Source organism: Amphiura filiformis, chromosome 2 (genome assembly GCF_039555335.1).
Source record: "Amphiura filiformis chromosome 2, Afil_fr2py, whole genome shotgun sequence".
NCBI lineage: Eukaryota > Metazoa > Echinodermata > Ophiuroidea > Amphilepidida > Amphiuridae > Amphiura > Amphiura filiformis.
In genome coordinates, this window is record NC_092629.1 from 42,970,796 (window position 1) to 42,996,522 (window position 25,727).

Here is a 25,727-nt window from a genome sequence, read left to right on the forward strand (position 1 = left end):
GTTTGAATATGAGAGTTTTTAGGGGGATTGAGTTCTTGTTCAAGTTAATCTATGATACTTGGTGGAATATCATTATGGCAAAGTCAGTGTCAAGATCGGAGAGTTTAAAGATGAGAGTTTTTTAGGGGGATTGAGTTCTTGTTCAAGTTAATCTACTGCAAAACCTGATTGGGCTATTCCACTTAAAATCCACACTACCCCTGTGGAAGATTTAGCTAAAGCCTTCCACAGAGGGAGTATAAGTTTTGAATAGAATAAATAATTCGTAACTTTCATTTGAAATACTCACACCAGTTGTGGAAGATATAGGTAAAGCCATAATACAGGGGGATGGAGTATGGGTTTCAAAATGATTAACTCGGACCAATTATATTTGAAAAACTTACTCCCCCTGTGGAAGATATTTCCAAAATCTTCCACAGGAGTTTGAGTTCTGGAACAAGTCAATTACCTATACGCCTTAATTTTGTAAGCATAAATTTTGAACTCGTAAACTTGTCTAAAGTCTAACTCACTATAATGAGGGAACAGGTAAACTCACCATTGGGGACCTCACAAACTTGTCCATACCAGGTAAACTCAACATCTGGGACCTCACTAGTTTGTGAAACTCACCATACCAGGTAAACTCACCATTGGGGACCTCACAAACTTGTGTAAATCATCATACCAGGTAAACTCACCATTGGGGACCTCATAAACTTGTCCATACCAGGTAAACTGAACATCTGGGACCTCACTAGTTTGTGAAACTCACCATACCAGGTAAACTCACCATTGGGAACCTCACAAACTTGTCCATACCAGGTAAACTCAACATCTGGGACCTCACTAGTTTGTGAAACTCACCATACCAGGTAAACTCACCATTGGGGACCTCATAAACTTGTCCATACCAGATAAACTCAACATCTGGGACCTCACTAGTTTGTGAAACTCACCATACCAGGTAAACTCACCATTGGGGACCTCACAAACTTGTGTAAATCATCATACCAGGTAAACTCACCATTGGGGACCTCATAAACTTGTGAAGCTCACCATACCAGGTAAACTCACCATTGGGGACCTCATAAACTTGTGTAAATCATCATACCAGGTAAACTCACCATTGGGGACCTCATAAACTTGTGAAGCTCACCATACCAGGTAAACTCACCATTGGGGACCTCATAAACTTGTGAAGCTCATCATAACAGGTAAACTCACCATTGTGGACCTCACAAACTTTGTAACTCACTGTACCAGGTACTGGTACCAGGTACACCCAAACCATATTCACAATCATTGGGAACTCACAAACTTGCATAACTCACTACACCACATGAACTCTAATCAAATTACCCCCCCCCCTAAAAATCATCACCAACAAATATGACTTGTACGTAAAAATACTAGAACTTGGTGAGCGTTATTAAGTAGTATGCAGTTACCAGCTGATGGGCACATACATAAACCGGAGACCATTCCATGATGAAATTTTATCCTTCCCTGATCCAATTTTTTTCTCTGAAAATGCTAATTAATCTTTTACCACCCGTCCCAACCATCTACTCGCAATATTATTGCTGTGTGTAAAGTTAAGTTTAACATAATTTTTTTCTTATGTAATCACTGTCTGTTTTATTAAGCTTATTTAGCATATTTCGACTGCTCAGTGCCAGAAGTGGGTAAGTGCAATAGCTGCCAGCATTGGGTAAATGCATGGCAATATTATTTACACACAGTATATTGTACTCAGCTACACATGGCAGCTATTGCACTTACCCACTTCTGCACTCGATTTATATCATACAGTTGAATCCAAAATATGAATTAGCGGAATTACACATATATACACAAAACTAGTATCTCAGGTCTGTTGTAGACAGGGCTGTAGTGGAGTCCTCAATGTCCTTGGTGTTCGAGTCTGAGTCTGAAGCTTCCAAGTCCGAGTCCATGAATAAAGGACTCAAGTCCGGACTCGGACTCGAGTCCTCCAGCACTGGTTGTAAAGCTTCTATAAAACATGTAGTCATCATTATTCAGGAGGGGTACTTAAATTTTGTTTTGACATTTAAGTGTATTACTCAAGCTTCAAACTCCATTTCTAAGGGTAATTTTTACTAATCTCTCTCTGTGTCAGATGGCACAGGAATATGCTGCTGTAGTCTTCACAAGAGGCTAGAGCACCCCATCTCCTTTATCAGAAGCCAAACGTGTTGCACCATACATTCTGTGTGATGAAACATTCTTCAAATCGTTTGTCCAAGATGTTGATGGACGTCCCCTTCCACGGCTTCCTGAAGAATCTGCTTCTTAACTCCACCATCCTTTCTTACAATGTGGCCAAAGTATAGCGCAATTTTCTCTCAATGATGGACTTTCTGATGTTTAAGTCTGTGCCAATCTTATCCAGAACCCAAATGCTTGTCCTCTTGTCTTTCCAAGATACTCCCAGCAGCCTCCTATAGCACCACATCTCAAATGCATTGATCTTTTTCCTAATAAAAGCTGCAAAATGTTGCTCTTTTATGTCATTTTTTTGGTGGAAATATGGATCCATGTCTAAGGATTTTCTACAAAAACCTTACTGCATAACCAATGTGGGCAAAACATCCCATATAAATAAAAACATGTTTTTCAAGGCCAATGATAGAAATACCCCAACTAAATTATAACTGTGTGCCATCCAACCATTAAGACCTCCAATAACTTGATTAGAAATCACACATTTCAAATATTTCCCTTCCGAGAATACCAAGCACGAACAAGAGTCAGAAAATAAAAATAAAATACAAAACAAGCATACAAGCAACATGCACACAACATGTCATAGGCCTACTTGGGAACAAAACGGGCTTTTCCATTTGAAGTCATGCATACCCCTGTGGAAGATTTAAGAAAAGTCTTCCCCAGAGGGAGTATGTTTTTCAAATGGAATTGGCTAGGGTCGATTATTTTGAAATCCATACTCCCCCTGTATATGGCTCAACCTAGATCTTCCGACAACTGGAGTGAGTATTTCAAATTGAAATTACCCAACAGCTGTCTATTCTATTCATAACTCATACTCCCTCTGTGGAAGATGTTAGCTAAATCTTCCAACAGGGGTAGTGTGGATTTTAAATAGAATAGCCTAATTCTCGCAGCTGGCAAATAGGTAATAATAAAGAAAGAAAAAATGGACCTGCTGTTGCTAATTGCACTACCGGCACTTGGACCGTGTCAAATTTCCTGGCCGTGGCTCTCTATTCCTCCTCAAGCCTCTTACCCGCACCACTTGGCCCATCTTCTTCACTACTTCTTCAAGCGACTCTCCGAGCTCCTCCCATCCCCGGCCAGTCCGCACTTATCCACCCATCAGGCAATCTCTTCACGTTTCGCGCAAAATGTTAACTAAACAACGGTCTAGTTGATAATGTAATCAATGCCTTGGTAGCCACAAGTTGTTTACATATAATTTCTCTCAGAAATGAGGTAATTTTTTTCTGTCTTTCTTTCTTTCATCTCTCATTGCTTTTCATCTAATTTCATCTCTCTCATCCTACTCTCTCCCTCTCAAATCTCTCTCTTCATTATCATCAATCCCCTCTCTTTTACTTTATCAAATCACTCTCGCCATCTCTCCTCTTCTTTCAACTTGCTTAGTTTCTAATTTCTCCCAGCTTTTTTTGTCTTCACTTGTCTCACTCCCAGTAGCGTAGCCAGCAGTCTGGCAGGGGGGCAGACTGCCCCCTCAGACACCTAAAATGGGGACGAAGAAGGGGAAAAATAGGGACAAGAAAAAGGGGAGAAAAGAGAGAAAGAAGGGGAAGGAGAAGGAGAACGAGAAGAGAAAGGGGGAAGAGAGGGAGAGTAAAGATAGGGACGATACTGACATTTGCCTCCCCGGAATGACTACCTACGCGCCTGCTCTCTCCCTCTCTCTTAGCCCTCTCCCCCATCCTTCTCCCGTCTTAGGCTCATCTCTCTCCCCGCACCCTCCTCTCTCACTACACCCTCTCTTTATCATTTTCCTCTCCTCTCCTCTCTCCCTCTGTCTCTTACACCTCTCCCCTTTGTCTTTATCCCCATCTCTACTAAATCTCTTCCTCCTCTCTCTCTCTCCCTAGCGCTCTCTTCCTCTCATCGTTATCAAATTAATCCGCATATTCCATCTCTCTTCCTCTTCTGTTTCTAATCTCTACCCATTTTCTTTCTTCACTTACGTCTCTCTTCTCTCTCCCTCTCTTCCCTCTTCTCCCCTCTATGTAATTCCATGCTCTATCAAATGATATATATATATCTTTTCTCCTCTTGCTTAGTTTGTCCATCTTCGTCTATCTGTATTTTTTTTTGCTCTTGATCTGTCTTTGTCTTTATCTCTCTTCTTGTCTGTCATGATGTTTATCTGTCTGTCTGTTTGTCTGTCTGTCTGTCCTTCTTAGTCATCAATCTAATTGTCAGTGTCAGTACTTTACTTCGGGCTTTACCTAATTTGTTACACACAACACCAAAATGCTTACATTCAATGCATTTCATGCTATTCTTATTTGGCCGAAGCACAAGAGCATGGCTTTAACGCATCGTTACTGTACATTCCTTGAATATACTCGGCTATCCTTTACAGCCAACACAGGTTGCCAGTTCAACATTGATGTTAACTCTTTCATCCCAAGGCACTCTCATTCAAATAAAGAATGTGACAATGGCATTTCAATACTGGTCATTGGTCATCCTACTTCACAACTGACCACTGCTCGGCCACTAAACCTATACAGCAATCTAGGCTATCAATACACATAAACCCCTTCGGGACAGACTGAAGAGCCGTTGCGAAGGTTTATTTTTTCAAACAAAATTTTCCAAAAATTTTACATTTTTACACTTTGATGAACATTATTTGAAATCTACATGAAAAGTGGGTACAAACATTCCTAGTATTGGTACAGCGGTTCTTGAGACAATACACCTGAATTAGTAACAATCATAGATTGTGATGGCTATTTGAATGGGGATATACATGCAGCCAAAATATTAACTCTCCCCGCAGGTGTCGACTGCAGACGATATGTTTCAAATTTTCTTACAAAAATTCAAAAATTTCAGAATTATAAATTATTATGACCATATTTGGAATCAGCATGAAAAATGCATTAAAATGAGTACAAACAAGCCTATTATTGGTTCAGTGGTTCTTAAGAAAGCTTTTGATATTTTGGGAGAATATCTCAAAACTTGGGACTTTTTAATGGCTAGCATGCAGAGTATTATTAAACAGATGGTTGGCTGACCAAAGGAAACCCAACACTTTAATTCACCCTAAACCCACACTAGTTTCAAGTAGTGACTCTGCATTCAATCTGGGCAGTGCAGTCGGCTAGCATCGCTTGTACATGGTCAATCGTCCAATCACATCGGATCGTGTTCAGTGGCGAGCTACGGTCATGTGACCCGAGAGCAGCGAGTGTAAATATTGACTGAGTCTTGGGTAACTGTATACACTGGTAAAAAAAGTGCGGTACTACAGATATCTTTTGTACTGATATGGTCAAAATGGTCAGCAAAGCACTTTGATCTGTTGTTTTTGTTTACTACTTCATGACTCTACATTAATTTGGTGCATATACATGTGAACACTACTGGCCAACATAATATGCATAAGGCGACGAAAAACAACAACCCTGATGGATGGGCAGATGGACTTTTAGGCAGTAGGATCGGTCAGTCAGAATTTTTTTCCTCTAATTCTTTTTTTTTCTGGAGGCTAAAATGACCCTAATATATCACCAAAAGCTAAAAAATTTGGAAAATTTTAATGATTATTTTCTTTGCAAACATATGTTGAAAAATATTTTTCAACAATTTTCAGTTGAAATCAATAAATTTTGGCCTCAAAATGGCTGAATTTACATGATTTTAGCAAGATGTTTAAAAAAAATCTTTCAAAATGCAAAATCTGGGTCGTCGGGCCCGTAAAACAGGGTTTTTTCGTCGCCCGATGGTAATATTTCTGCATGTATTGACAACTTTTCTTGCTTGGTAAGTAGTTTGCACTTCATTCAACTTCCTGTCTACAATTAATTATGCATATGAATAGCTAATTTGCATACCATTTGCATATTTTTAAATAGCTGACGAATGAACCTGAAATCTCCTACTCATCAATTTTCTTGCTTTGCACTTCATTCAACTTAGTCTTTAAGCTGATTAATTCATTAATTATGCATATTAACAGCTAATTTACATACAATTTGCATATTTTCAAATAGGTAACAAAGGAACCTTGTAATCTCAAACTCATAAACATCAACAAATACAAATTTGCAAGCCCATACAAAAACATGCAGATGACATCCGTAATTAGCATATTTCAAATGAATAATTGGTAAAATGATACCCCAAAAAATACTTTTGTAGTTTTGTAGTACATTACGCCAAGTCACTTTTCACCGATCATGTTGTCCAAGTCACTCTACAGAGCATTTTAAAATTAACATAACTCCCCATCTACTTCCATTAGTGCAAACATGATGTACATTTTAATAATCGTAAGCAAATCCTTCCTTCCTCAACACTGACTTTGCTAGACAGACATCAACTCGTTTATTTGAAGCAAAATGTAGTCAAACATCACGGGGACCCATGGCCCATCGTCACATAAAAACTAAAGACACAATAAGATGGGAAAAAAACGAAATAAATTGGCTTGAATCGACAGAGGGGACCAGCATGGTAGCTTGCCAATAACTAGGGACTTATATAATGCGTTGGGTTTTTTTTTGCCAAGCATGCATGACAAAATCCTGTAATATTTTACATATCTCTCTAAATGTAAAAGAGTGAACCAAAAGAAGGTCGAACCTTCATGTAATTATTTCGTGTAAGCTAATCCTAACCCTAAGCCTAATCCTAACCCTAATCTTAAACTAACCCTAACCTTAAACTAACCCTAACCTTAACCCTAATTTTTGGAAAATTACATGAAGGAATAACCCAAAAGAGGGAAATGTCCACTTTGTGACAATACCTTGCAAACCATTTGGTAAAATGAAAGAAACAAAATGAAAAAATATGTCCTGTTTTGCATATTCTTGTAAATTTTTGAAGACATTGGTTATGTCGTAACCTTTGGAGTGAAAGGCAAATGATAACATTGTGTATTTTTGCTATTTTAGCTGTAAACATGGCTGTAAAAATGCACTTAACTCATCATAAAACTAGTAAAAAGTAATTGAAAATGTGATTTTTTTGTTAGTTTTTGCATATCCCTTGCCCACATTACAAATCAAAACTAACATAATGTCCATTTACATTAACTCTCTCCACACGGATGTCGACTGCAGACGACAAGTTTCAAATTTTCTTTAAAAATTCAAAAATTTTAGAATTATACATTTTCATGACCATATTTGGAATCAGCATGACAAATGCATTAAAATGAGAACAAACAAGCCTAGTATTGGTTCAGTGATTCTAGAGATATAAACTCAGTGCAACGTATTGAAAATGAGATAAGAGATAAAAAGCGTGAGAACTTACAAAAAGCGCAGGGTTGGATTCTAGCAGTCCCTTGCCCAAATCTGAGGCAAGGCAAGTTCAATATCTCATCAAGTAGGACAAAGCTTGTTTGGTTAATCGATTCACACAACTCGCTTTATTCAACTAAATTAAACTCGCCTAGTGCCAGATTCCTGATGAAAAGAAGGAGAAAATTTGCGGACATATTGTACGATAACACATTTCTCCTTCCTATTAATTACATTGCCTGGTGGGACTGGCGAAGAAGTTAAATTACGGACCTAATGAACATGGCTATAGCTATCTCTAGTATTCACATGATGTTGAAGAGATAGATCCATGTAATTAAAAACTGTGTAAGAATTTTGATGAAAAGAAGATGAAGATTTTGCGGACATTTTGTAGGTTAACACAGTATTTTTTCACCTTGTAAATCAAAGTGCTTGCCTAGTGATACTGGCGAAGAAGTTAAATTACGGACCTATGGCTAGCTACCTCTAGTATGCACATGATGTTGAAGAGATAGATCCATGTAATTAAACTTACTACCCTGATATGTAAGAATTTTGATGAAAAGAAGAAGATTTGCGGACATTTTGTAGGTTAACACAGTATTTTTTTCACTTTGTAAATCAAAGTGCTGTCAGACTGGCTAAGAAGTCAAATTGGACTCAAACAACATGGCCGGCTACCTGAGCCTACCTCACTTATAAATAATGTTAAAGAGATACAGATCGATGTAATTAATCTTGCCCTATGTGAATTTTGATGAAAAGAAGAGGAAGATTTGCGGACATTTTGTAGGTTAACATAGTATTTTTTCATTTTGTAAATGAAAGTGCTGTGGGACTAGCTAAAGGTAAATTTGGACCCAAACAACATGGCTATCTCCATGCACTTACTACGATGAAGAGATATTTAGACCTTGTGTAAAAATCTTGATAAAAATAAGAACATTTGCAAACATTTTGTACGTTAACACTTGTTGTTGTTTTTTCATCTTGTATAAACGGCTTGGTAATACTGGTTAAGAAGTTAAATTACAGACACAATAAACATGGCTATATTGTAGGTTAACATATTTTTTCATCTTAAATCAAAGTGCTGTGGGACTGGCGAAGAAGTTAAATTACATACATAATGAACGTGACTATCTCTATGCACTTACTATGATGAAGAGATAATATAGATTCATTTCATTAACTCACTGAGCACTACCTGCCGATCTAACATTGCCTCTGATTGGTCAATTACATGATATCTTCACTTTAATCACCAATCAGAATGGAGCTTTACAAATAATTCACCCTAATTTTTTGTGTGGTGATATTATTCTAACAATGTTGCTGATTGGGCCAATTGATAATGAAAACTTCTTTTTAGCCAATCGGCAGGTAGGGCCTAGTTCTCATTGGGTTAACTCACCTTGTGTACAACTCTTGATGAAAAGGGGAACATTTGCGAACATTTTGTTGGTTAACGCAATATTTTTTGATCATTTTGTGAAATCAAAGTACATGCCTACTGGCTAAGAGGTTAAATTAATAAGGACCCAAACAACATGGCATTCATTTGCATCCATGATCCATGTAACACCTTCAGAAATGTGTTGAAAACTATGACCATATTCTAGGATTCTGACTACATGTTGCATTGTAAAAAATGGTCCATTTTGGGGCGACAACTTTAAGTTTTACAATTTCAACAGAAAACAACATGAAATATCCATCAGCTTCTGTACTATGGTGTTGACTTATCTCAATTTTGGCAAAGTTGTTTACCCCAAGTAAAATTTGCCCAATATTGAGTAAAATTTGCCCAATATTACAGTACAATTTGCCCAATATTGGGTACAATTTGCCAAATATTGGGTACAATTTGCCTAATATTGGCTAGAATTTGCCCAATATTGGGAAGAATTTGCCAATATTGGGTACAATTTGCCCAATATTGACTACAATTTGCCCATGTGCAATTTGCCCAATATTGGGTGCAATTTTGCCCAAGTGTTGGGTATAATATGCTCAACATTGGGACATTGGGACAACTGTAGGTTCACAGGTGAACAATTTAACAGTTTGTTAAAAATATTTGCCTAAGAATTGGGTAAAATTTACCAAAAAATGATTCAACTGACCAAATTTGCCCAATGAGTAAAATGTTGCCCAACCCTTTTAACCAACAAACAGATTGTTAAACCAATGTCCTGAAGAGTGTAAACGGGGAAAACTGTTCTGTCTGTGTATTTGTTTGTTTCAAACTGAGAATTTTTTTTATTTGGGGCACCAAAATTACGTAGAGAACGAAAACCCTCCTATACACTACTAAATTCCAGCGTACACATAATGCATTAAGAGTCCCTTAGCGGACCACGCAAACTAAGAGTACACATAATATTTCATATTGATTTTTATGGAGTATATTTCTCGTTTTTGATTAAAGCAGGCCTTGCAGGGCCATCATGAGAGAAGCACTCTAAGCAAGACAACCAGTTTACATTACACTCGTGAAAAATAATTAAAATCCAACTTATCAAATTGAATGACCTAAAACTACGCGGAGAGTATATGATATAGTGAAGAGTGTATTTGTACATCTGGTTTACTTAATACTCATGAAAATCAAAATTTATCTCAAAATATGACCACAAAAAAAGGTAACATATTGAAAAGGCCTCACTGTTGTAGATTTTGTTTAAGTTACACTCTTGTAAAAAAAAATCTTTCTGAAATTGAATGACGGAAGAGTGAGCTGTCAAAAGAACATTAAAGATACCGTGTTCTGAAAAATAAATAAAATCCAACTTTAAAAACATATGAATGGCTGAAAATTGTACATTGAAAGAAAACTCCCAGTATTATGTTGAAAACAGCCCATTGGTCCGAAAGGTCATTAGTCCGAAAAGGGTTAAAGTTCGGTTTTAGGGCATTTTAGGTTAGGGCAGCACCCCTTAAATCCACTTCACTCACTTTGTGTTATCTTTGCCAATAAAAAGGTCCACCAGTGAGACTGAGTAAAATTGACAAAATGTCCACTTTTTGGTGATAAGGCATTCAAAAATCCCAAAAATTATATTTTAAGGGCGGGGATTAGACCCACAACCCACTTTTTGCAACAACAAAAGAGAGGCAAAATGCACTTTTCATTAAAAAAAAAGGTCCACTTTTTGAAAGTCCGCATCCCACCAAAATAAATACATTTGGGGTACGGGCCTGTGTTGATGCAAAAAAATAAATTAATAAATAATAATACTAAATACATCCTAAATATAAATAAACTGTTTTGAAATTTGCAGACTATTTTCTGTCTGAGAAAAGTGCAAAAAGCTTTCCTGAAAGATTTCCCGGCTACAGACCACACTAAACCGTATGATTATAAACTATATCCATAATGATGGAAAAATAAATGATCAAATACTATAATTACACATGAGAGATGTTAACGTCCATGTTATTTTCCCACTACTCATTTCACAAAGCTTAAAACAAAATCTTCTAACTAAATGGCAATTAAATCGTCAATGACCAAAATGTTGGCCATATTGATGTTACCATGGCAACCGACGTCCAGAGAATGTTAAGAAATTGTCTAGGAAATTAACCAAGATGATTGTCATTTTGATAATAAGGTAGTGTTAATGAGAAAGCGATGAGAAAATAACATAACGAGAGATGAGAAGGGGAGAGAGAGAGAGAGAGAAAAAAAAGATAGTGTTTCAAATGAACATTGCGGCTTAATATCCATCTCCTCATCAAGTTGATGATGATGATCAACATCATCTTCATCATCATCCCATCCTCCTTAAGATATTAACGCCTCTAGTCACAAGCTGGGCACTTCCTCTTTGCATCTCGCTTGCTTGATAGCCTTGAAAAAAAAAATATGACGAGGGGCTGCTCAAATTAACGATAGATAAATGGACGGTTTAATGATGTTTTTAATCATGATGATGGAAATGAAATGAATACGATTAGAATACAGGAATTATATAAAACTAATTATCATATTTCTCTACATTTTTATGATGTAGATAAAAACAAGTGGATAGATATACTATAGTAAGCATGGTAAGAATATTTGAAAGCGTTGTGTAAGTTTAAAATCATAACAAATGTGCAATTTAAAATTTATCATCTTAGCAAAATAAAGTCTTGAACTACCATATGTGAGGGTAAATATTAAGCCACTGAGGAAGGAATTGCATTATGTTATATTTGTTTACAAAGATGCAATAGGCAGCAGAATGATTTTGAAAGTGAGTGGGGGGGGGGGCACTTTTGAGATTATTCGAGAGGATCAGTGTGTGTTTGTGGGACCCAACGGTCCTGTGCAACCAGTGGCGTGCCAGGGGGTCAAGCTTCCCCTGTGAAAAGTCTTGCCCCCCGTGGGATGGTGGCTTCGAAATTTAAGATTTTAGGCCTTTCTTGTACTTTTCCCCCCTTAAAATTTGTCTTGCCTTCCCCCTTTGCCCACCCTCTGAAAAAGTGCTGGCTACGCCACTGTGTGCAACGCAGGAAGATGTGCGCCCGACCCCACCACAGCACATCCCCTCAACACACTTGACAAACATGCACCTGATCTTTTTTGTCCCTTGCCACACCCAATTACAATGCATGCACATCAAACACCCTGCTCATTAATGCTACCCACCCTGAATGCTACAGATTTCTACAGGCTGGGGGTATGGGCCATGACCCAATGGGTAAGTACCATATGGCCCCACAGGCCCCCTAATAGCTTGGACCAACCCCAAAGAAGAACACTGGGCCTCTATGGTGAATTGGTGAGATAAAGCTTCCTATCTTATCCTATTACCCCTTTCTCCAATAGGCCTATTTAAAATCTTCCGAATTATGATTAGCCGAATGGCGGGGGCCAGGATTTTTTCAGGGGGGAGTGGCATTGGAAGGGCAAAGTGAATTTCAGGGGGAAAATCAACAAATTTTGCACTAAATTGCTGCAAAAAGTGAACATTTTTGTAATTTTGTTAGGGGGAAACAGGAGGCAAAAGTTCTGATTTTCCCCCATGCCCCCCCCCCCCCCGCGCTGCAACAGTATTAGCCTACTCTATGCGTAGCCTCTAACACTATCATTAAAGCTACATGGAAACCACCTTCTCTATAAGCTAAGTTGAAAGCGCATTTTTGAATCTGTTGATTGTGGTTCCACGGTCCATGTTGTGGTTGGTTGTGGTCCATGTCAGCACAGGTGTAAAACCTCCAGAATGACAAGATCCATGTTTTGGGGCCAACAGAATTCCTTGATTAACTCTCTCCATGCACGGGAGTCGTCAGCAGACGACAAATTTCAAATTTTGTTTAAAAAAATTCAAATATTTCAGAAATGTAAATTTGCATGGCCACAAATGGAATCAGCATGAAAAATGCATTAAAATGAGTACAAACAAGCCTAGTATTGGTTCAGTGGTTTAGCTCTTGATATTTTGAGAAAATATCTCAAAACTGGGAATTTTTATGTTGAAGCACTTGAAGGGCCAGAACTTGGCCAAATATTGTTTGAAATTTAAGTGTTGAGACAAAATACAAAAGTAGTTAACAAGACTAAGTTCTGTAGGGGGAGATCTGGGGACAAGTCTGGGGACAAGGGATGAAAATAGGCCTATCAATTTTTCCAGAAGGTTGAAATGTGCCTTTGCTTCGACCCACCTAATGATCCAGATATTCTTCTGAAAACCCCTCCACCAAAATGGCCGCCATTAAGTTCATAGCACCTGATAATTTCAAGTCTATTTCTCATCATATTCCATTGGACAAGATTACAAGTTTCTCTAGTTTTAGAACTCCACTATATAATCATAATAATTCCCACAGCCTGCGGCGATAGTACGCAGCATATCTTTTGAGATTCATCCATCAGTAACCTTTTTCTTTTTCTCAAAACGAGAGCGAAAACAAAATGATGGACAACACCACTTGCTGCTGTCCATCATATGCACACCTAGCCCTAGGTGTTGTTAGACTCATCTTACATGCACTTTAATTTAACCTATTTAACCAATGCCTCTTATTTAAGATTGTGTTAGAGGCTACTGATTTAAATTACCAATTGAATTTTGTTTATGAATCTTGCCGCTTCTATGTTACAACCGATTTACTCAGGTATTTTTGTTACACTTTTTTGATCGAGTTAGTTTTGTTATTATTTTAATTATTTTCCATAAGATGAGTTGAGTATAAGGTAAACCAAAGCAAACTTCTTTGAAATTGGTGGCCTAACCAAGTTGAGTTTATTTAAAGAGGTGGGGTGAACTAAACCTGCCTGGTTATCAACTTAATCAGTGACAAGGTTATCTCTGATTTTGACAGGTCCTAATTGATGCAATAACATTAAAACATCAATTATCACACTGTTAAATTCAGATAACATTGTCACTGATTAATTTGATAACCAGGCAGGGTTGGTTCACCCCTGAAGAACTGCTCTGGTGGGACTTCCTCTTTAAAAAACACTAAGAATAATTAAAGATTCAACCAGGACCATAGCAAGTTTAAAAAATGTGGGGCCATCAAAATGTGGTGTGGCCAAAAATTCGAATATACACCAAAATTAGAATGAAGGTAAAAAGAAAAAAACATGATGAATCTCTCAAAAAGCGGGCAGCCATGGTCGCCCCGCTTGCTATGGCTCTGGATTCAACTTCTATTTCTCATCCTATTTATGGAAGCCTATTAAAAATGTGATGAAATCAGTGACATGTCTAACGAAAGCTCCTCACACAGGGACCTGCTGCACTGGTATTGTGGTAACCGATGGTGTGCAAGTAGAAATAATCTAAATGCTGATTAAAAATGAGAACACCTAGAGTTGAACCCACACCAATAGAGTGAGAGCACAGTTTACAAGCCAGCAGGGGTTTAACAAGCAGGTGGACAAAGTCCAGGGGCCCGAGGGTTCAGGGGCCCGAGCAAAAGCAAATATGAAGTGGGTTAGGGATAGGGCTGATAAAGGAGATGATAAAAGGGCCCTGCACTGCTCCTTGTCCTTGGGCCTCCGAGGCTCTTGCTACGCCCCTGTAAACCAGGGCCCTTACCGCTGCACTATCGAGGAATAAACGCATTATGAATATGCATCAAGAAACCCTATCTACATTGCATTTGTTATACATACGAGGCCCTATATCAAAAATGTTCTTGACAAAATATTTTCTTGTCAATTCTGTCTAGAACCAAAAGAGATTTCAAATGGAGTCACCTACCCATTCAGGTAACCCCATTTGAAATTCACACCCCCTGTGTGGAAGATCAAGGTCATGTCTTCCATAGGGGGTGTGTGAATGACAATTAGAATAGCCCAGTACTGAGAGAAAATGTTTGGCTCAATCACCTTAAAGCTCCTAAACATCATCACATTTGGAAAACTACTAGATGTTATGCTACACCTGGGGAAAAGACTAGCATTTAAACCAGCTAGTACGAGTTAATCCCTCCCACCCATCCACACCTGATGACAAAGATTATGACCTGTAAGCTAATCCTCTTCTGGCAAAGATCAAGCGCCCTCGCTCACCACACGACAGATTCCTTACTTTAGTTGCAATGATACTTGAACATGGCCATAAACATCACATCATGATGCATTACAATAAGCACAAAGTGGCGAGACATCTCCGGACTAATCTCCTTGCAGATTATCCCCAAGGGAGGCAAGGATTAAGCTGGCCCGAGGCTACTCCGAGCAGTCCGTTTGCCAAGGATTAATCTTTGCTTAGCGAACTAGTAATGAAATATTCAAGCTTTAGCAATGTAATCTCACTCATACCACACCTTATCTTAAGCTTACTTAATCTTTAGTGCAACAAAACAAAAAAAGAAAAACGTTTGCGTGCGGACAGATATTGTATTGGACAGTGGTCAAATCAGGTCAAACTGGTATCATTAAGGCTTAATGAGCACTGGCGCAATTAGCGCATTGGGATTGTAACTCGATTGCTAAAGAGGAAGTTAATGAGCACATATATAATGACTTTCGCTCATCACGACGGATAATGTGCTTGATATGGATGGATTTCATTTTTGCATATTTCCCAGACGTTGCTAGGTAAATTATGTATGTTTTTTAATCGTTGCAAATTTAAACTAGGTCTATAGATATCTAACGACGAGTGGAGGGGAAGAGCTCCCAGACACGATTTGACTTAATGGCAAAATACCTAAGCACAAGAGCTAGCTAAATTTAAAAAATCCTGACCTAATACTATGTCTCACACGGTTCATAGAAACTTAAAAACTTAGAAATTTTTTATCATTTTTCTGCTCTTTAAAACTGAATATAATAATTTCATGGAAAGTATAAGAAGGAGAAGTGCCAGGAGGACTTGGAAGTCAATTTGGTCTTCATCAGAATCAAGCTTATATCTTAGGCCTAACTTTTCTGCTTTAGATATAATCTGAACCTAATCTGATGCCACCAACTTAATCCAACTTTATCAAAATCAAGTTAGTTAAAAACTTCTGTAAATTTGGATTTAAGCCCCCACAGCCTGTTAACCCAGATTAATGAACTAGAGCAGTGGTGTAGCCAGAACCAAGCCTCAAAATAAGCAGATCTGGACCCGGAGCCACACATTTGGAAAAAGTAGCTCCTGGTCCTGTGATTATCTTGTGCACCAGGAGCCATTTTTAAAGAGCTAAGAGTCATTTAAATCTCAATTGTACACATTAAATGCAAAACCTGCTTTAACTACCAGGCTCAATTTAAAGAAGAAATTAGAGCCTGGTTCATATGATTTTGGTGTTGTCCAGGAACCGAAATGTTATGACCATTGGGTAAATGGCTCATGAGTGCCTCGTTATTATGAAGCTTGGCCAGAACTTAGGGGGGGGGCAATTCTTTTATGATTAAGCTATAAAGCAAATTGGGAAAAAGATAAAACATTAATTACTAAGACTGGCATCACAGGATAGGAACTCAAACTCCTTCCTTTTCCCCCAAAAAAAAATTGGTCGATCCTTCATGTAATTATTTCAGCTAATCCTAACAATATCCATAACCCTAACCCTACACCCAATCATAACCCTAATCTATTTTGTGTAAAATTACATGAAGGAATAACCAAAAAATTACTTTCAACCATATTTGAACCAAAATAAAATAGTGTTAAAATTGCACTCTTCGCACACATTCAGCAAAGTCACTTTCAAAGCAGGAAAGTGGCATGAATGTCTTCCCTTGGGAATTCACCACTCCCGCTGGCACAAATAGTGACCAGTCCCTAAAATGATTTCTGGTGAGAAGTACTTGCCTCTATACACTGTGGTAATTTCGGTAGTAATTCAATCACAACCAGTCAAAACAAAAGTAATATTTGGAGGTGAACAATAATATCAGAATAGATTTCATGGTGATATGATTTTCACAGTTATTAAGTCACCAACCGCAAACTTGCCTGGTGAACATGAACACTGACTCTCAACATGGGATACATGGCGCATGAATGGAACTCTGTGTACGAAAGAAATACATCTATAATAATCAGGTGCATGCCCAGATCTCAAGACCCTCCCACCCCACCCCAACCCACCACACTTACTTCAGGTTGGCACCAAAAACATGACAAATCAGACAATTTTACCTACATTTTATCTACTCAGACCCTCTTTGGAAGCTTTGGAAGATTATGGGCCCACCCTGATTATAAACCACACAAGAATGATAGGCGGCAGGCCTACCCAATGGAATTCTGATATATTTGCGTACAGAATCTTGCTTCCTCCTTCTGTAAAAGTCCACTAAATGAAAACTTCAAAGTCCCCCACCCTAAAAAGGAACATATTGTCACATCAACATCCCAACATGGGTATGTATACTCATGTACAGAAAAATATCCCTCACCCATGTTTTTTTTTTAAACCTGTTCAATTATCTTCTGCATACGATCATCATACGGTCTGTGATGCAATGTTAAGCCAGGTCACCCATGCAAATTAAGTTAATCAAATATATGTGCATGGGCTGGTTAACGAAGAAATGTTGTAACTCGGGTAATGTCCCAGTTAACATATAATTCTTCGTCTATTGCTTCACAAATCTTTTAAGTTTTTGTTTATTTGTTTGTTTGTTTGCTTTTACTTCCACATGTATTCGGGTGAATGGGATGGCAGGGGCCGTATTTATCCACATTGGCCTCATCTCAATTGCATAGTTCAATAACCTCAATTAACCAATCATAGTGCAAAGTTGCAGGGTATGAGTTTTTACCCAAATATTCAAGGTCATTCTATGACTATACATATAGGGGTTAACAGAACTGTGCCCTGATGTATGAGCTTGATTATGATCATAGTATCTCATACTGTGCACCATGTAACCACTTATATCTTATACTTTCTAAAGATCTTCATTATGTTACAAAAACCCTTGTGAGACACTTTCCATTCGGTCCTTCTGATTTTCACACCATCTTATCCCACCAGGGGCGGGTCAGATGACCGATGAAGTGACCGCTGACCGATGAATCTTCATTTGAGATCAATCTGTTGATGCATTCTTACATAATTCTCATTAGATCGTATTTATATTAAATTTTGATTAAATAATAATTTCACAAAGTTTGTGATTGCATAATTAGCATTTGATCATCAAGATATGATAATACATTATAGAAATTGATAAAAAGAAGTAAAATTTCACCATAAAAGTTACAAGCTATGCTATTTATACTATTAGTGCAGTGGTTTCTGTGAACATTTGAACATAATCGTGCAGCAAATTATTAGCCTGTTCTAGCATACACTAGTTAGTAGGACCCACAACTTGCTCATCTATCAGGGGCACAGTTCTTAAACCCCAATACATTTGTACATTCATTGAATGACCTTTGAAGATTTGGGAACAAAAACTCATACTCTGCAACTTGAGGTCAAATTTTGCACTATGATTATGTAATTGAGGTTATTGGACCATGCCATTGGGATGAGGCTCTTGTGGTCCATAGTGATATCAAGAGCCATAATAATCTCATTCCAGAGGCATATGCCCGGCCAATGACCCTCATAAACCAAGTAAAGCTCAAAGTTTGACCTCAAGTTTTGGAGGATGAGTTTTTGTACCCAACACAATCAAAGGTCATTCTTTGTGTGTAGAAGTATATTGGGGTTAAGGAACTGTGTCCTAGAGATTGTAATGTTTAAGATCCTGGTGTTACCCCATGATCATTCACACCCAGCAAAAACAGATACTGCAAGTCATAATTTTCATGTGATTAATTTTTCGCACTGTAAGTAGTTTCACATACTTCTGCTTGTAAATCTTGCATATCTTTTTAAAAAAATAACTTAAATTAAATTAAATTAGCAAATATCGAGTTTTCGTACACTAAAACAAACAAACAAATACAATTTTGTGCATTTTTAATTCTGTGCAAGTTTAGAAGAGTAAACGACACCATGAAATTAACGAGGGTGAAATTATTGACTTTAACAGTATGCTTATTTACATGTGTTAGACACCAAGTACGTGCCATAGAGAGAATTATGAATCATATTTTTAATGACCGGTGCGCTACCAGCGGGAGGAATCTTTCTCTGTGTCGGCAATAATTAGGAGAATTTGTAAGATGGCGATTTTAAGACTGCCAGCTCTAATAGACAGCAATCAAAGATGATTCCGTCATTTTAATCCCGTCATTTGTTCTATTTCCGGGCAGGCCTCATAACTACACTATTTGGAATAGCATCACATCAAGTTTTAAGGGCACACGCCACGATTGTAGTCTAGATCATCATATGGCATTAGGCCCTACTTACAGCTTGGAGTCCAGAGAAAGAAATCACAGAAATAAATAAAAAATAAATAAAAATACGATTGTGAAGATTATCATCCAGATATTAATATTGCCACTCATAAAACCTAAGTCCAGTAGATCAAATTATGATCTCAAATTCATAGTAAATAAATAAAGTTTTTACAACTTTTTTCCAAAATTTTTGGGAAATTTCAAAAATTATGTTTTTATACTATAACGACATAATTGTATAACTTATAGTGATGCAAAATTGGGCTACTCCCCCCTAAAATTAGAAAAGAGGGTCAGTGTAATACCAAAAGACCAAAAATGCTACTTTTGTGGCACATTCCTGTATCACTATGGTCCACAATGACCTCATCCCAATGCCATAGTTCACTAACCTCAAATAAACAATCATAGAGCAACATTTGACCTCAAGTTGTAGAGTATGAGTTTGTGTACCCAAATTTTCAAAGGTCATTCAATTAATGTGCAACTGTATTGGGGTTAAAGAAATGCGCCCTGATAGATGAGCATGTTGTGTATCATATTGTATGGTATTTGAACTGAGTACCCCCAGGAATATAGCATCCAGAAAGGAGGGGGGGGGGTGGCTGCTGGAGAACTGCAGTCACTTACACTTGAGAGATAAACAAGTATTTTGAAACATGTTCCTGACATTAATGAACAATGAAACACTGACAATCATGCATGCAACTTGAGTAGAACAATACCGCAATCACCCCCTCCCACTATGTCTACATCCTTCTCCTCCTACCGCCTCATCATCATCCCCTTAACAACTCTAACTACAAATTGGACATGTGGTATCATCGAACTCTAACTAGGCCTTTTGGCACATTAACTGATGATGTTCATTCCACAGCCTTTAACCCTCCCTAACAAGCTAGTCAGCAAAAATATTAACCAATTTTATGTCTAAATATTGAACCAGGCTGTTAATTCCACATTTTAAGTTGCTATTTTGAAATAATCATGAAATATGCCTTAAAATGAGTACAAACAAGCCTAGTATTGGCTTAAGAATTCTTGAGATAAGTGGGATTTCAATGTGTTTATAATCAACACCCATAGTCTCGGCATGTTTAAGCTTAACTATTACTAGTGCTACATTTCAAGCATTGCTCCTCTTCTGGTTATCCACAATGTGCTGTTAGGTCATCAACGGATATAGCTTGTCAATTATAGCATGTAAAACCAAAGCGACTCGCAGCGGGTGCGCTCGATACCCACCAGGGGGGCGCTTGGCATCCCATTGAGTCTCTGCAGTGTCCTTATCCCATCACAAGTAGAAATGGATACCAGAGTATATATAAGCCATTTTTTTTCTTATCATTTTTTTTCTACTCCACATCAACACCAAACTTAAGTAAGTAAAAAAAAGCGTCCATGTTTGGAACGGTGGTCTCATCTCATGCCCTACGGCTTTATAATTTGCGGAATTCATACCAGCAAATCAAATTAAAGTTGATGAGAAGAACCGAGCATCTGTTTATCCGTAGCCTGCAATTATCCCAAAATAGTCTTCCAATAATTAATACCGAGTTGTTGAGATCCACCCGGCCTCCAGCGCATCTTTCTCAGTCCCCAAGTTTTAATAGGAAAAACAACGCGGGCGATATCATAGTTATTAATCTCGAAAAAATATATACCCACGACTCGACATCATCCACAGAGTGGCAAAGTAATAGAGGCCGATTAATTTTCCTCGCGCTCAAAATTGATTTGTTTAGATAATAATCGCAAAGAATATTATTCAAATGAGAATACGATTAGCACATTTGTTTATAGACGGGAAAAATTACTTGAACCTGTGATGAGATACAGCATTGTGTTTGAATTTACTGTCGGACAGACTCATCTCCACACTGCGGCAACTTGGGTGTTAAATTGTTACATTAATGGTGTTTTAAAAGAGGACAATTTCATGTTTTTTAAACACTCATGGTGTTGCTACTAGAGGCATAGACTCTTTCTTTAACACTTGAAAGGGTAACCATTTGATGTGGTCCTCTGGTAACACCGACAGTTATTTTGATAACTGAGTGTTATTTTTGTAACACCCAGGTGTTTGCAGTGTCGTATTTAAGCTTACCATTTTATAGAGAGATGGGTGGACTTAAATATTGTGGACAAAACTGACTATCATATAGTCTGAACGGTCATTTATAAAAAAAAACTCAAGTATTCTAAATCCTAATCCTAAATTTCACCCTGACCATAAACCAGGAATCATTAGCATCAATCAGCCTTCAAATGTGGGGAGGGGGGAGGACATTTGGCCTGAATTGTCAAAAAGTGGCTGGAAAAAATGGGTTATTTTGCCAAAAGATTGAAGGGACACATCTCCCCTGTCCGCTCCAGGATTGACGCACATGCCAAGGATATGAGAAAAGATCCTAACTTCTAACCCTAATCTTACCTAATCTAAATACCCTAAACACCAACTTTCACTATTTTCTGACTAATAACCCTTTAGACTATGGACTGTTCCCAAATAAAGACCCAAATTGAACTGATCAGAACCATACCTCAAAGTGAGGTACTCAAAATTGAGACAAATACAGCTGACACACAAGAGGAATGGTATGGATTCTATGAAGAAGATCCCAGGGTTTGATATAAGGGGTGTCATATCTGCCCCATGAGCATGATTTTTCTCAGGAGGGGGAAAAATGCTCAAAACTTTGAGCAAATAAAGCTGACACACAAGATGGAAGATGAATGGTAAGGATTCTACAGAGGAGATCCCAATTCCAGGCTTGCTATAATTGGTGTCATTTCCGCAACATGAGCAAAACTTTTTCTCGGGAAGGGGAAAATACCCAAACTGTAGATATTTTTATTTACATGGCTTTAACTCAAGAAGTGCAAGACCTACAGAAATATAAATGCAATTATCAGCTTCCTTGACCTATTTCCTATCAGATTAATACTCTGCGTGCTAGCCATAGACTTCAACATAAAAAGTCAAAATATCAAGAGCTATCTTAAGAACCACTGAACCAATACTAGCCTTGTTTGTACTCATTTTAATGCATTTTTCATGCTGATTCCAAATATGGTCATTAAAATTAACAATTATGAAATTTTTGAATTTTTTTTAAAAACTTGTCATCTGCAGTCGACACCCGCGTGGACAGAGTTAACATATTTATATAAAAAGTATACTACATTTTGTTAGTTAAAAGGCTAAAACTGGACAAAAAACATGGTTTCTGTCATTCTACTCGCCTTAATGAAAATCCCACCACCAACTAATCCTTTTCCCTTTCATAGGCCTCTCATCCTGAACACATCATTTAATTGCGCTCCAAATAGTGATGCTATGCCCATGCATTGGTCGCTGATTTACTAATCAGAAGAACACACTAATAGCATTTCAGCAGTAAAATATCCAACTCCATCTTGCAATGTTTACACCAAAACAAAATCTACCTCAAGAACCACTGACCCAATACTAGTCTTGTTTGTACTCATCTGATTGCATTTTACGTGCACATTCCAAATATGTTCAATTTTGTTACAAATTTTGGTCGTTTTGAGTACGTAAATGGTAAACTTGTTGTCCACACTAGGGATTCTCTATTACACAGCGACAAAGGTGGAGGGATTTGTCTGCCTGATCATCGTGAGAATTCATTAAAGTCCCTGTTGACTGTTGAAGTGCTAGCCGACCTGCTTGGGCCATTTGAATGGCATTTGTAAAGTCGTTGGACATTTAGTGATTGCTCGGTATACATCCATATACATTACAGTGGACCGGACTAAGAGTGGCTTGATAGTGTGTAGACTACATTTCAAAAATAAAGCCCCAAATAAAACAATCAGCAAGAGTATCTTGATAGGATCTATTACAGTGTATCTCAGAATTTAATTCAGTGCAGGGCCATAGCAAGTGGGTGGCCGCGGAGGCCATAGCCGTCCCACTTTGGGAGAAATTTGTTATGTTTTTCTTTATAGCTGTATTCCAATTTGAGCCTATATTTGTATTTTGGCTGCCCCATATTTTTGATGGTCACCCCACATTTTTTCAACCTTGCTACGGTCCTGATCCAGAAGTAGTGCCAAGACGGCCAGAACTACTAAAAAAATAACAAAACAAACAAACTTGAGCTTAGAAGAGAACATCATTATAAATTATCTATATTGTGTCTCAAAATAAATTGACACTGTTTACATATTCTGCAGATGACAATTTCAACAAAAATGTTTAAAACATCAAAAATTTCAGAATTGTACATTTTCATGTCCATATTTGGAATCAGCATGAAAAATGCATTAAATTGAGTACAAACAAGCCTAGTACTGGTTCAGTGGTTCTTGAGATAGCTCTTGATTTTTTGAAAAGACATCTCAAAACTTGGACTTTTTATGTTGAAGCCTACGCCTATCATGGCTAGTACACAGAGCATTAACCCCTAACATGCATGCATGGTCCAACCCCATGAAGAGACTTCCCTGCATCAACTTGCAGGACATCATTCTTGATACAGGTGTATCACATAGCATCAACACACTAACATATGGCTACATAGGGCTATTCCAGTTGAAATCCATCCACCCTCTATGGAAGACATGAATTCATCTCCCACACAGGGGGGTGTGAATTTCATATGGAGTCGCGCATTCAGGTAACCCCTTTTGAAATTCACACCCCTGGGTGGAAGATCTAGGTCATGGCTTACATAGGGGGTGTATGGATTTCAACTGGAATAGCCCATAGGGAGACCAAGATGAGACTGACCACTATGAAATGGACAACATGGCCTGGTGCGGGACATGTGGCGTGCATACCAGTAGGAATGTCAGGTGGTATTCTTGGTATTGAGGGTGCGTTCATATGTACATGAAGTTAGCTGGGTCAGGACCAGACTCAGTTATGATTTGCATTTACACCTGTATGAAAGTAAGGTACTATTAAAGGTGCGTTCACACATAAATGAAGTTGGCAGAGTCAGGACCAGGCCAGTTCTGATTTGCATTTCGGTAGAAAAGTTAGGTGCTATTAAGGGTGCGTTCACATGGAATTGGCCGAATCTTGACCAGGCCCAGTTCTGATTTACATTCACATCAGTAAGACAGTCAGGTGCTATTAATGGTGTGTTCATATGTACAGATGAAGTAGGCTGAGCTCACTGAATTATCTGATTTACGTTCACAAAGTTCATGGGTATGTTTGGCTGCTAGGAAGTGGGCTAAACAAAGAACGATTATGGTTACTTGGTGCTGCAAATGATTTGTCTAAAACCGTGCAGTTTACTAAACTTATTAAGCTTCTAGAGAAGTATGGCACTCTCTTACCCTAACCCATGATAGTGAGCGTACACAGCACAGCGTAAACACAGAAGTGAGGCTCTGATTGGCTAATTCAATCGTAACAACAGACCGGTCATCCGATTGGCTGATTATGCGTCAAAGCTTCAATCGGCACTCATGAAGGGAACACAAAGCCCCGCGTATGTTCGCTCATTAACAGGGCACATACGTCGATCAGTGTACTTCTCTGGATGCTAGTGTATGTGTAGTTTTTCTTTAAAAAAAATCTCACTCCTCTGGCAGAACCGTGGTTGATTTCCAATCAGCCAGTCCTCATTTCACAGTCCATTTAATAGTGCACTTCCATTGAGGTGTTACCCCAATTGTACTGATTACAAAATACACTACCAACAATAGCCTCTAACTACATTTCAAATTTTTCCTGCGTTTTGAAGAAACAACAACAACACAACAATAATTCTGCCCTAATCAAAACTACTATTTATTACCAAATTGCTTTTTCGTTATTATCTTTACACCATTTCCGTCCATGCATAACAAAATAGAACTTAGTCAAGTTTGAGATTTTGCCAAAATACCTAGTACCCTAGATAGACTAGGTGATAATGGATAGTCTGTGACACAGACTGTAAAATGAGGGAAAGAACATGAAATTGGAAGACTTCGTCAAAGACAACATGTTAAAAGGTTCTAAAGGAGTTGACCCTAGAGGTCAATACTAACGATCCTGATTTCACACAAGATAGCATTTCAAAGATATTATTGTATTATTTCAAATGATTTTCATCACCAATTTGCCTACAGGGTTACACCTGTGGTGAAAACACATCTTCAAAATAAATTCAAACTATATTACCCTAATCGGAATGTCTGCCTGTCTGTCTGTGTTGTTGTCCATCTTGCATGGGGGAAACTGCCCCCATCACAGATCCTGCCTCTCCATAATTTGCCCCCAATAAAACATACCTTCAGATGCCTACTCTTTCCACCCCCCTGTAAAAACCAAAAAGTATTAAAATTTCCACTCAGTTTTCAGCAATTTTTCATAACATTTGTTGATTTGCAACCTCCCAAGTTTCCTGGTGCCATCACTAATCCACACTGCCCCAAACTTGTTGATACCCAAGCAACATTTTACAACATGGTGACTCTGCCTCATTGTTTTTTTTAGAGAAAAAACAATTTTTGAAGAGATTCT